Source organism: Zootoca vivipara, chromosome 1 (assembly GCF_963506605.1).
Source record: "Zootoca vivipara chromosome 1, rZooViv1.1, whole genome shotgun sequence".
In the NCBI taxonomy this organism is placed as follows: domain Eukaryota; kingdom Metazoa; phylum Chordata; class Lepidosauria; order Squamata; family Lacertidae; genus Zootoca; species Zootoca vivipara.
In genome coordinates, this window is record NC_083276.1 from 118,661,234 (window position 1) to 118,675,310 (window position 14,077).

Here is a 14,077-nt window from a genome sequence, read left to right on the forward strand (position 1 = left end):
GCTCTTGTAACTTAATAGCAAGCTGTCGTGCAGAAATTTAGCAGTTTTCAGCTTCTCTTAATTTTGGCATACGGATAAAGGGATGGGGAGGAACCTTTCAAATGCTTATATTGTCTACTGGAATGTGGCAAGTCAAAAACGGTGAGTTTATCTAGATTTGTTACGGAATTATCGAAGACAATCAGACGCCACTGTCCCCCCATAAACTCTGTAGCAGACGGGACTTTATAATGTCACCCACAGGATCAAAGGTTTATTCACCTACTAGTGCCATTCAGCCCGTTTAGAAAACGAGCGCTAGAAAAGTGTGGCCACTCTGCACACGCTCAGAGGCGTTGCTGCCCGACAATGAGTTCCGGAGCGAGCACCGCTCCCGCCTCTGGGAAAAGGGGGTAGGGAGGCGAGACAAAGGGAAGAGGGGGCTGATTTGAGGGGAGGGTGGCGAAGGAGAGAGCCCCCTATTCTTCCCCTCACTACACAAAGGCTTCCCCCCCTTCCTTTCCCCAGCGCCGGCCAAGCCCTCCTGCCGCCGTCCCCTCACACACACACGGTCTCACCTAACCCTGCCTTTGTGGGCGCCTGGCAGCCCGCCCTTCGCCCTCCGCTTCGGCGGAGGAGAGAGGGACAGCCCTCTGCTCACGCCCAGAGGCACAGGGGGCGGGCACGGCAAGCAGCGCCTGGCCTTGAAGGGCAGGCCCCTCACGGAGGGAAAGCGCGCGAGGGGAGGCGGAGTCCGGCGCCTGGGCCTAGCCGCCTCCCTCAGCCATGGTGCGCTTCGGCGCAGGCTTCACCTACGACGACGACGGGGGAAAGTCTGGCCGCCGGAGCCACAGCAGCAGGAGCCGGAGGACTGGGAGGCTTCGGCGGGGGCGACCGGCTGGCCCGTCAGCAGGAGCGCCACTACCAGCTCCTCTCCGAGCTGCAGGCCCTCGTCAAGGACCTGCCCAGGTGCGGGGAGAAGAAGCGGAGGCTGCCTCGCCTCGGACTCCCGCCGGCTGGGTAGCGCTCAGGGAAGGGCCCGGAGTGGACAGGAGGCCGCCTTTCCTTCCTTGGATCCCCACACCTGAGGGGCTTGAGGAAGGCCCCGGAGCCCGATGCTGCCCTCTTGGTCCGCCGCTGCCGGGACCTGTCCTTGCTGGACGCACACACGTGCGCGCTCCCCCCCCCCGCCGCCGCCAACGCTCAGTCCAGCCAGGAGCGGCGGTTGGCAGCCGCAGGGAAATGGTAGGTGGGGGGGGGAGAGCGTGCGCGTGTGTGCGTCCTGTCTCTCCGTCCAATCCCTGTGTCTCTCGGGTACATGCGCAGTACCCCAGGGACACACGGGACAACTTGGACGCAGGGACAACTTGGACTTTATTATATAGGATTCATATTTCAGAGCAATATGTGCTATCATCTGCTAACAATGCTCTCCTGTATTTGACAAAGGGCGAACTGGCCAGTCCCTATGGGAAAGAATAAAAGCACACAAATACGACACCAGAAACAGCAATATTCTGAAACCAATGGGATAGCAGTCCAACCTACCAGGTAAGCCTGTTACTAAGATTAAGGTGGCCATACCGAAACAAAGGAATTTCAAAGAGAAACAAAGCTGCTCTTTGCAACTTACCAAAAGTTCAGTTCTGTCCATTTGGATTTGAATAGAGCAATAATTTCCTGTGCCATTGCAAATGTTACTTTTCTCAGCATTGCTGACTGTATTTTTTAGTAATTACTGCTGTTGTAAAGAAACATACATTTTCAATTATTTTGAACAGTCACAAATTGTACTTTTTTGCATTCCATTGCCATTTAACCTTTGCAGTTTTCTTTCCTTTTCACACATGTGCATGTCAGTTTGCATTTCTTAGTGCAGAAAAGTATTTATCTGATGTGTAGAGATCTTTCCTATTCTAATTAATTCAAGAGGGTTCTGGAAGCTTCTCTGTGTGAAAGAAACAAGACCAGGGGTCAGCAAATTTTTCAGCAGGGGGCTGGTCCACTGTCCCTCAGACCTTGTGGGGGACAGGACTATATTTTGAAAAACATGGTTGGTCAGTAACATGTTCAGCCCCTAGCACTATAATATAATTTGCTCATCTGAAGGAGACTGTCATTTATCCATAAATGTTTGCATTTAAAAAGAAAAGCCCAAGGGAAACATGGGAAATATACGGTAGCATCACATGGCAAACAGTTTTAAAATAGCTGCTTCTAAAATATACCCAACTGCTGGTGTCTTAAAAATTAATATCTCAAATTTAAAATTGTTTTCTCTGAAACGAATGTAATGGTTAATTGAATATTAAGACCTGAATTAATACTAATTAACCTTAACTCTATTAGCATACCCACACTAGCATGTTAATGAAAAGCAAAGGACCCTGAGAAAATAAACCAAGCACTCGTGGGATAAGAGGAAAGGCCTTCTTAAGGCTCAGTAATTGGCTAAAGAATAGAACGTAGAAAATAAGAACAAATGATCATTTGACTCAGAACTTAGTCTGCTTAGCCAACTGTGGTCAGAAACTGGTTTGGAATTTTGAAGGATGCTAAAATAATGTTGATAATGTTACTAAACGTTAGAGAGGTGGTGCCGTGCAGATCTCCAAATGTAGTGCTGTTTCAGATCTCTGTAGGAGTGATTGGTTTAACTATCACAGAGTCTTATCATGTCCAATTTCTTTCTGTCGGCACAGATCACTCGACTCAAGTAGCGTCGCCAGATGAGTGGCTTCAGAGCTAAGCCTGTGACATGAAAAGCTCTCAGATGTCTCTCGAATGTCTAATGGCAGACAGATCAACATTTCCACTGCTTAGTAACAAATCTCTTTTCTGCATGCTGCAATATATTTTTGATCTCGGGAAGTAAGGGTTCCAAAGCTTCTTCAAATATGCCTTTTCTTGCTAAATCAATATGCACCCCCCACCAAAAAAAAAATGTCCGAGAAAAGGTTTCATTTGCAGACTACTGTCTGCAAAGCACAGGAAGCGAGAGTTCTGATTTGTTCTCAGACAGTGCTTGTTCTTCTGGCTTTAACCTTGCTTTTCATAAATTTCGTGGGACGGACTTTGTATTAATGGTACACAAGCACTCCCAGGGCGGCTCACTTTAATAAGTAGAAATACATCGCAATCAAACATGGAAAATAACTTTAAAAAATAGGAGCAGCAAATGAGACTTCAACTCTTTATTGCCTCTGTGCATTTTAGCCACCTCTGTTACTCTTTGAAGCCCACTGCTCTTCTGGATTCTTCTGCAGCTTGAATTTCAATCTAACCTGGTCTCTCTGTCACGCTCACACAGCTAAAATGGTGCCACAGCATTGTCCCAAGTGGGCAGCATGGAAACATAGGAACCCTAAAGAACTGAGTTTGTAGAACAGAAATGGCAGACACCATAGTCTCTGACCGCCGCCAAAATGCTGCGACCGTCATGAAAACCCAGAAGCCATCACAGCTTCTCACCAAGTCACGCAAGAGGGGAATGGAAGGGAAGGGGGGAAGAAGAGGAGGAAGCTGGCAGGGGGGTCGTGCAAGAGGTGGTTAAAACTGGTTATTCTCTCAATTATATTATCTGCATTTAGAATCGGGTCTGCGGCAGGGGTGAAACAAGCCATTTTCTAATTCACCCCTCCATCATAACAATAATAATTTTGCTTTGCCAAGTTCAAATTGCACCAAGGGGACTTTGCCCATCACTAATTGTCCTATGTTTTCTTAATCCACTACCGCCTTCAAAAAACAGTTGCTGGTTCTGAATTCCTTTAGAGGCAATTGGCTTTGTTGGAAGCGATTCTCATCCAAGTACCACCACATGTTACCCTTCTCTGTAGAAATGTTTTGCTTCTTCCCTGTGTTTGTGAGGGTATTTTTTTTTCCCCTGAGCAAATTAATAAACCCACAATCTGTTGTTTGTGCAGTGACAATTGCTTTCCAGGACATACTCTTAATGAAAATCAAAAGTGAAATAAATTAAACCCCCGTATGTTGACAAGAGCTTACATAGCTTTGAGTACGGCCATTTTAAAATTTAATAAAGAAACTTTACACTTTGGTCTGTGATTTGCTGTGAATAATTGCCTGTGCAATTTCTTATGTTCCCTGTTCTTTAGAATTTTTTTCTACAGTCAACTCAAATGCATAAAACAGTTTAACGCCACTTCTCTGGCACATTTGATGCTGCACCACACACAGAGAAAGACTTTAATAGACATTTGAATGGGCTGATACCTTTGACTTCAATTTCTCTCTCTTTTTATCTTACGGTTTTTCCTTTGACAAGTCATAGTAATGGAAGATTTCGCAAATGAGAAAGTGCCAAGCTCACGCAACACATCAGGGAACACAAGAGTAAAAGCCATGTAGTTTTCAGCTTCACATCAGCCCACAGACTTAAAAGGGGCAGGGGAAGGACTGGTACAAATGGATTTATTTCTGCATTTTATACTACAGGGTGGTGGTCAGGGACAAGTTACATCATTTCATTTCTATGGTAGTAGATACTACACTGGTAGTCGATACGGAAGCAAAGGTAAAAGGTAAAGGACCCCTGGGTGGTTACTGTAAGTCCAGTTAAAGGTGACTATCTCACTTTCCGGGTCATGTGGTCAGCATGACTTAACCACTTTTGGCGCAACAGAATACTATGACAGAAACCAGAAATTCCATTTACCTTCCCACCAGAGCGGTACCTATTTATCTACTTGCACTGGCGTGCTTTCAAACTGCTAAGTTGGCAGGAACTGGGACAGAGCAACAGGAGCTCACCCCGTCGCGGGGATTCGAACCGTTGACCTTCTGATTGGCAAGCCCAAGAGGCTCAGTGGTTTGGACCACAGCACCACCCACATCCCATTGATAGCTGATCCTCCAATAATTTTTCTCATCTTTTGAAGCCATCCAAGTTGGTTGCCACTGCTACTTCATGAGGAAACGAAGCCCATATTATACCTATACATTGTCTGTAGAAGTATTTTATTTTCCCTGCCCTTATTCGTACTCCATTCAGCTTCATCAGATGTTCCTGAGTTCTGGTTTGAGGAGAGGGAGCTGAGATTTTCTTTCCCCACACCATGCACAATCTTAAGACACCTCTATCATGTCTCCTCTTCCTCACCCAAATGCCACAGCCTTTCCTCCTCTGGGAAGTTTCCACCTCCTTAATCATTTTGGTTGACATTTCTGAACCTTTCACAGCTTTGCAATATATTTTATTTAGGTGAAGCGATGTTATTGTAGATAAAAAATTTTTTTATAAAAAAAAGCTCATTAATTTATATTGACCACAATGCATAAGTAAAATAAAACCGCTAGCACATTTACAAAGCCAGTGTGGTGTAGTGGTTAAGAGTGGTGGATTTGTAATCTGGTGAACTGGGTTCGATTCCCCGCTCCTCCACATGCAGCTGCTGGGTGACCTTGGGCTAGTCACACTTCTCTGAAGTCTCTCAGCCTCACTCACCTCACAGAGTGTTTGTGGTGGGAAGGAAGGAAAAGGAGATTGTTAGCCGCTTTGAGACTCCTTAGGGTAGTGATAAAGCGGGATATCAAATCCAAACTCTTCTTCTTCTTCAAAGGTAAGCAGGGTCCAGTATGGTTTCAAATTGGATGGGAGACCGCAGGTTGAGATTCCCGCATTGCAGGGGGATGAACTAGATGACTCTCTGGGTCCCTTCCCTACAATTCTATGATAAAAAAATTAAATTGGGTGCCTCCTAACTTTAGTGAGGTTTACCTCCTTTCTTCTAGTCCTTTGTATGAAAGTTTTTTTTTAGATTACTTGTGGAATAATACATGACTGCAAATGTGAGCACGCTCATCTCCAGCTCTTTGGGTAAAGGGACTGCCTCCTGGAGGCCCTGCATGTCTGGATTGACGCACATTGATGTAATCTTCCTGTCCAATGTTGACATTGAGATAAATACTCTTGCACAGCATTCCAGCTGTGCTGCTTTGCCGTGTCAAGCTTCATTGGGATGATGGAATTGTAACCGCTCAGCTGCTAGATGCCATCTACTACTGCAGCGAGCGAAAGACGTCAGATCTTGCTACAAATATTCTGAAATGGCTACTCGTTTATAGCTCGTTCTTGGATGTGGTCAAAGCAAGATCATCTCTGTGTGTGTGTGTGTGTGTGTGTGTGTGTGTGTGTTGTATTTTTATCAAAGGCTTTGCCGAGTGATGCTCCTGGAACGCCAAGTTGGCTTCAATAGGCATGTAAACATACATCTTTTCCTGAGAAGCCAGCTGTGCTGCAAATCAGGCCTGGGGAACCTTTGGCCCTCCTGATGTTGCTGAACTATAACTCCCATCAGTCCTAGCAAGCCTGATTGGCAAGCCCTAGGCTCAGTGGTTTAGACCACAACGCCACCCATGTCCAATATACTGCTCCTCAAACATGCAAAAATAAACAAACAAAGAAACAGAATACCTAACCCTGTTCTACAAGAAAGAAAATGGATCCCATTGGCCTGATTTCATCAGCTTAAAGACGTTTTTGGGAGGGAAAGCTTCTCCCCAAGTTCTCCAAAGTGCAACCAGCTGCACCCCTTCCTGCAAAATGCAGGTATGGGGTGCAAGGGCTACTGAGGGAATCATAGAAGCATTGAATTGTAGAGTTGGAAGGGACCATGACGGTCCTCAGGGCCGGCCCTAGGGCCAGGCTGGGTGGTGCAGGGCACCGGGCTGCCAGGGGTGTGCTGCGCTGTGCCCGCCGTGCTGAGAAACGGGGTGGGGGCGCCGGAGGGATCATCGCACCACGGCGCCATGGCACCATATATGCTTAAGACGGCCCTGACGGTTCTCTGGTCTGACCCCCTGCACTGCAGGCATCTAAACCAGCTCATACATGACAGACGGAGAACAGGGTGGGAAGCTTTCATTCAGTTAACTTACTGTAGAGTCCAGTCTCAGTTTTATTTTTTGTTTTCATTTTTAATTTATCATCAAATTTTCATACTACATAAAAGAAAGGGGTAAGGTACCCTTCCAATACAAAAGAAAATAACACATTGACATAAACGTATATAAACCTATATCCTCTCCCCCCCCCAGTGAATTCCCATCACCCCACCCTATCACTCTCCTCCACCACACCTCGAGTTCCTTAACTTTTAATGCTATCCCTGCCTGGTTGCATCTGGCCTCTTGCTCCTTGGACCTTCGCCTTGCTGATGCCTTGCTCCTCGACCCTTGGACCTTTGCCTTGCCGACGCCTTGCTCCTTGACTCCCAGACCTTCGCCTCTGCCTTGCTCCTTGACCCTGCGACTGCCTGCTGCTGGACCCTCACCTGTTCCTGCACCTGTTCCTGCTTCTTCACCACCATCTTGCCTCTGGTCCTGACGTCCTCAGCCAGGGCTTCAACCGCCCGCCGACCGGACTGTGACAGCAATCTTAATGTTATTGAATTTTAATCTCCTTATTGCATCCTAATTGGTTTTTTTCCTTCCACTTTACTCCCTTAATCTAAAGCATATCAACGAGTTCTGTTTTGAACAGTGTTTATTCATATAGTCTTCAAAACATTGTCATTTGGACCTAAATGTTTAGTTTGCCTGCCTTCTTATATATGCAGTTATGGTAGCTTTGCCATTTCTGTGAATTCAGTTAGTTTGTATAACCATCCTTCTTTCAGGGGTATCGCTTCACTCTTCCATTTGCTAGCTTATATTATCCTGGCGGCTGCTGGAGCAGTCTCAGTTTTGGGGTGATTCTCTTCCCCAAGCAGCTCCCACCCTCCATGAGCTTCTTTTCTGTTCTTCCATTCTTTTTGCTGTCTCGGGCAGCGTTGTAAAGACATGCTGGCACAGATTGCTTCCAGGATAATTAGACCTTCCAGAAAACACACCGTTGCAACATTTTGCTCATCCTAGCTTGCCGGTCTATTTAATATTATTTGTTTTCCTCGTGCTGCACTTTACTCAGACACATGAAACATTTAATCTGGGCTTTACTTTTCAGACATAAAACGTACATTTGGCCTGAACCAAAACTGAGGCCCGACTTTCATGTTAGACAGTAACTGTCCACCTTGGGAGAAAACCGTGCTCTCTGAAGGCTTTGTGGCGCTTTAACTTCAATAGTAATACTTCCAAAGGGGGAGATGCAAATAAAATATCTCGCTCTAGAGGTCTGGTTGTCATTGCAAGCTGATGAAAAGTGAACAGCAGAAGCGGCTTTGCAAGATAAGAATTTATTTAGAGGGATTTATTTAGAGGGGCTGGAATTGGCATGTGCTGGATATTTCTGCTTAAGAAATGCAGATGTTGGACAAGAGGAAAAAGTCTCACTACTCTGTGGTTCAGAGCAATCCAGGTCTAATACATTTGACTGACACGAGAAAGAATATGGTTCATTATCTGGAGCACAACACAGAACATTGAGGGTGTATTGTGTAGTTTTTCCTAGGATTTTTTTTTATTAAAAAAAATAAAAAATAGTGCCCTTCCCCAAAAGCCTTTGTATAGGAGAAATACATTCCAAGCATTAACAAAGAAGGCATCCTATTGGAATGTTGCCTTCTCTTTATCCTACTCCTGCTCTTAAGAAAGTATTAGCCAATAAAGAGGTTGTTTACTTCTTTGTTTAATATTATTTTGTTTTCTACGCAGTAAAGCCGTCTCTGGTTGAAATCTCACCTGCGAAACAGAACCATAGTACTGTAGAATTAGAAAGGGCCAATGAAAGTCTAAGCAGGAATTGAAATATGTATAGCCAATTGGAAATGAAGAGGGGGTGGGGTGGGATAATGATTAAATGTTAAAATATTTTAAGTATTGAAGTGGAATTAGGAAACGAATGTTAAATTGAGCAGTGAGTATGGGAGGGAAGAGAAACATCATCAAAGTGGGGTGGGAAGTCAATTTTTAAATTCATATTGAATTTGAATTAATTTGATTTTAAAAATGAAAAGCAATTTTTTAAAAAGAAAATCGGCAAAAAATAAAATAAAATTGGAAATTACCATGAGGGTCACCCCTGTAATGCAGGAATCTTTTTGCCCAACGTGGGACTCGGACCTATGACTCTGAGATCAAGAGTCTCATGCTCTGCTGACTGAGCTATCCTAGCTACTAGATGGCCTTAGGCACCCCACACATCTCTCAGCATCTCATGCCCACCACATTAACTATATATTTTGAAACTCACCTACAGGTGGTACCTAACACCAAGCAAACTAGCGCTAATAAGCCCAGGAACCTCACCAAAATGCTGGAGAGAGTGCACCTTCACAGGCACAAACCTCCACATGTGGTGGGAGTGCCCCAAATTCCAACTATTCTGGACAACAGCCATATGAGAAATATGTAAAATAACCAAGCAAGTATTAGAAATCACCCCAGAATTGGCCCTACTAAACATCTTCCAGGACAATAATGCCCACTTACACCACAAAAAAACTCATAACACACCTACTTTCAGCTGCCAGAAACATCATAACCAGACACTGGAGAGACCTGTCAGGAGTAAGCATGGACCAATGGTATCAGATAGTATGGGAAACAGCCTTATTAGAAAAACTAACCAACAAACTGAAACTGACATGGGGACAAATAGAAGAAGACGCCTTCGCCCCGGTATGGCTCCCCTTTATCACATACACAGCCCAACATGACAATGACAAAAATCCACCAACAGCATACAGATCAATAGGGCTAACCTGACCCAAAACACCCAGCCACCCCACTCACACAAGAAAACAAAGACCACCACAGCCAATCACAAATGAACAGCCACACCCTAGGCCAACCCCAACCTCTCTCACCACCAAAGGAACACAAGTGAACAGCAGAGAACCTGCACAAGCAACGCTGACACAAAACCCCACATATATTAAGTAAAATAGAAACCGCCAGCCAACCCCAACCCCACTCATCTCCCCCCTTCCACCTCTTTCCCCCTTTTCTTCCTAAAGTCTCGACAAATGAAACCAATTTGTAAAGAATGTTACATTTGGGGGGGAATAAGAGAGAGAGAGATTGCACATACTGTTATAAAGCACGGAAATCTTTAATAAAAACCTATATATTTTGGAAAACCGTCTGTTCGCTATGGATTTGGATGCTTCTTAAGAGGTAGTGACCGAATGCTCTCATGCTTTTCTCCCTCTCTCTCCAGTTAGGGAGACCCAATGTAGATGCACCTGCTCAAAATCCCTCTGTTACTCAGCTCTTAAAGGTACACAGCAAAGATGCTCAAGGCTTTTTTCCTGTGTTGAGGTGGAGCTCAAGCTTCCCCACCTACCCACCTTCCATCCGAGTCACAGGGGGAATCTACACACATATTTTTAAATTGCTTTTTTAAAAAACAAACAAACATGTTTGTAAAAATACATTGAATTTGGCATAACTCACTGGTAGTGTCACAGTTGTATATTGCAGCTTGCAACACATTTGAAACGTTTTATTTGCAGCTGTATGGCCAAATCCACCATGTCAAAGGTATAGGCAGTTTAGGCGAGATCATGTCAAACAGCAGAAAGGCAGAGGGACCCAAACATAATAAAAAAATTCCTTCAGTAGCACCTTAAAGACCAACTAAGTTTTTTATTTTGGTATAAGCTTTTGTGTGCATGCACACTTCGTCAGATACACTGAAACAGAATCCACCAGACCCTTATGGACCCAAACATGTGAGTTATGTGCAGATTAAATACGCTCCCAGCCTAGTGACATTTTGTGGTAATCAGCAAGGTGCTTGCCAGCTGCCGTTTTGAACTTTCCAGTGTTATTATTCATGAGCTTTCCCTTTCAGATAAAGCATGTTTTTCACAAGCTTAAACAAAACATTCTGAAATGAGCATCAGCATCTTGATTAAGTTGTTAGGAAAATAAAGAGGGAGGGCAGCCTGACTCAGAGGGTGATGGGCTTGATGTAAACTCTCTGTAGATTCCAAATGAGCCTTTAGATCACTCTGAATTTGCTGATCCCCTCCCAAAAATGTGAAATGGCGCCCCATGTATATGTGACCCTCCAATGAGATTCATAGGCCAGCATGGATTTTAGCATGTTTTCTCAGCACTGAACACAACTAACCTCTTATCTTTCATGCCATTCTCCTTTCATTCCGAGTTCAGAAGCATGGCGGATTCCTTCCTAGCAAAATAAGCAGACACCAGGCCCTGGTGGGCTATGCAGGCACACAAATCACACACAGCCGGCGATTCCTTTGAAGGTTTCAATAATAATGCATCATATTTCTATAACGCTTGAGGGCTGAAGAAGGGGAGAAGGCCATGCAAATGGGGGTATAAAGGACTCTGCGTGGGGTGAGGAGTGCCTCTCGCACAAATTTGCTTGGGAAAGGGGAGGGGGTGCCCATTTCTCCCCCCCCCATGCAATTTAGAATGCTAACCCAGTAAGCGAGCGGATTTGGGGCCTCTCGTACATAAATGTTGTTTGAAACCAGCAGGTGGAAGTGGTTATATTTCCTTAGAGATATTTACGTCTTAGCATTTTTCATCCAAACCAAACAATCACAGAATTCTTAAACTGACAAGGTTTTGAGAGAGTTGATGCCACTACCCCCAAAGAAAGGATTATTTAAAACATTACCGAGAAAGTCAGTTTTGCTTTATTTATTAATTTTTTTAAAAAAATGTTTTACCTTCTTATCCTAGGGGAGACAGACCTAAAGAAGTTTCTTTCTCCCAAATAATTCTTTAAGGGCTGCAAAACAGGGAATGCTTGCATCCGTTTGCTCATTTACCCTGTGTGGAAGGAATTGAAGAGTAGCAAAACGGCAGATCCACATTGCTAGTCCTGCTGGTTCCCACTGACCAGGGCAAAGGGTGCAGGAGTGAATGGACTATCTTATCTCCTGCACCAGAGCCAACCTCACCTACCTGAGGGGCCCAAGAATCAGGACCCGCAGAGGATCTGTGAAGCTTTGGATCCAAACCACTACCACCATACCTCCATCTTACCACCACCAGCAGATTTCTACCAACCCAGGAGCAGCGGGGGACCTTCGCTGTGGCACAGCCGCCAAACAGCAACATTGCTCCTCGCCAGTGAACACTGGCAAAAAGGCAGCAATCTTACATCCTTCCACTCTGCAGCCATTGACACAAAGGATTTGGGGGCAGCGTTGCATTCTGACCCCAGTAAAAAAAAAGCAGTATCTCTGAAAGAGGGTTGTTCTGCTAAGCCACACAGCAGCTTTTTTTCCTCAACCATGCGGTCGTATAATCTTGGAGAAGAAAACCCAAATGGCCAGACCTCCTCGTTCAAATTACTTTTGAAAGGGAAAGAATGCTCGATTGTTAAGGGAGAGAAAGGGGTTTCATGTTCCGGTGGAACATCTCATTCTGTTCTGTGCTTTTATGACTCAGCTCATTCTCTCGCCTATAGCCATTATGATGCTCAACTTGATTTCCCCAAACAAGTTCCTATTAGACAACTATCCATGATGGAACGCCTGCCAAAATTAAGAGTCTGCAGCTGCCACAGGCCAAAACCGCTCTGATCTCTCCCGGCATGCACACCGGAGCCTACTAAAAGAGAGGAACATATATGTGTGTGCAGGCAGATGACATACAACCATAGGTCTAAAGAACTTAAATCCTTCAACTGTGACATGCAGCAAGAAATGGAAAAAAAAGTCAAACACATGTAAACTGGGAATTAATAGTAGATTAATCAAGGGCAGAAGTAGCTATGGTTTTAAAAGTGTCTACTGTGGATTAGAAGGAGTGGGAAGTTCTCCTGTGCAAACCCCACTGAAAGGGAGGAGCACAAGAACACAACGTCAGCTCTTTTGGCTTCTCCTCTAAAAATATCAGAAAATCCCGCCTGCTGCATCACCCTACAGGCCTATGTTGTCTGGCATCCTTTCTCCTATAATAGCCTCCAAAAGTTCTCCCAGTAGACCTGTCATCAAGCAGCAGCTGATTCAATGGACTACAGAAGGAGGAGAACTGAGATAGCCAGTTCCTTTCCTTGACTTGGTCCTGCTGCCCTTTGGCTCCTCCTCTCCCAGGACTGTCACCACCAATGCCCATTCCATCTGTAAAGTTTTAATCCCTGGATTTCCTTATTTTCATCTTCCCCATGCCCTCCCCTCCCCCCTTTGTATTGTGTCCATTGTGTCCAGATTGTAAGACTGAAAGCCAGGCCTATGTTGCTTTAGTGTTATTTTTATTTTGTCTAGTACAGTGGTACCTCGGTTTAAGAACAGTCCGGTTTAAGAATGATTTGGTTTACAAACTCTGCAAAACTGGAAATAGTGTCCCAGTTTGAGAACTTTACCTTGGTCTAAGAACAGAATCCGAACGGTGGAAGGGCACCGGCAGCAGGAGGCCTCATTAGGGAAAGCGCACCTTGCAGGGCCGGCTCTAGGGGTAGGCTGGGTGGCACGGGGCGCCAGGGCCTGAGGTTCCTTACTCCTGTCTTAGACCAAGCATCCCCAAACTCGGCCCTCCCCTCCAGCTGTTTTGGGACTACAACTCCCATCATCCGTAGCTAACAGGACCAGTGGTCAGGGATGATGGCAATTGTAGTCCCAAAACAGCTGGAAGGCTGAGTTTGAGGGTGCTTGTCTTAGACCCATGCACATCTGGTGCTGTTTGTGTGCCTTGCTCTGCCCTGAGTCCAGGGCCGGTGCTAGGTTTTTTTGCGCCCTAGGCGAGATCACCTTCTGCCCCCCCCCATTTCCCAGAGAAATGCAAATCTGTACGCTTCTTGCGAGCGGAGCAGAGGCCCCAATCCACACACTCTGCACGGGGTCAACAGAACCCCTGTGCTCTCCCCACTGTGGGTATCCTTCCCCACAACGCTCTCCAACGTGCGCAACCCGCTTTCCCACATCCCACCAGGGCCCGGCTGGCACCGCTGTTTCTCCAGCCCAGCTCTCCTAACCCCAGCTGCCACACAGGCACGTTAGGCTCTGCGCAATCCTCCAAAGCAGCGCAGATCAGAGCGTTGGGTGGAGGTTTAAATGTTGCCACTTTTCTGCGGGCTGCCCTTCGCGCAACTGGAGCACAGAGATCACTGGAAGGGAGCGCCTGTGCACTCGCTCCACTGGCTTTCCGTCGCGGTAGGCTGGGTGCTTAGGCATAAACAAGAGCCATCCTCTTCTCTCCGATGTGGTGG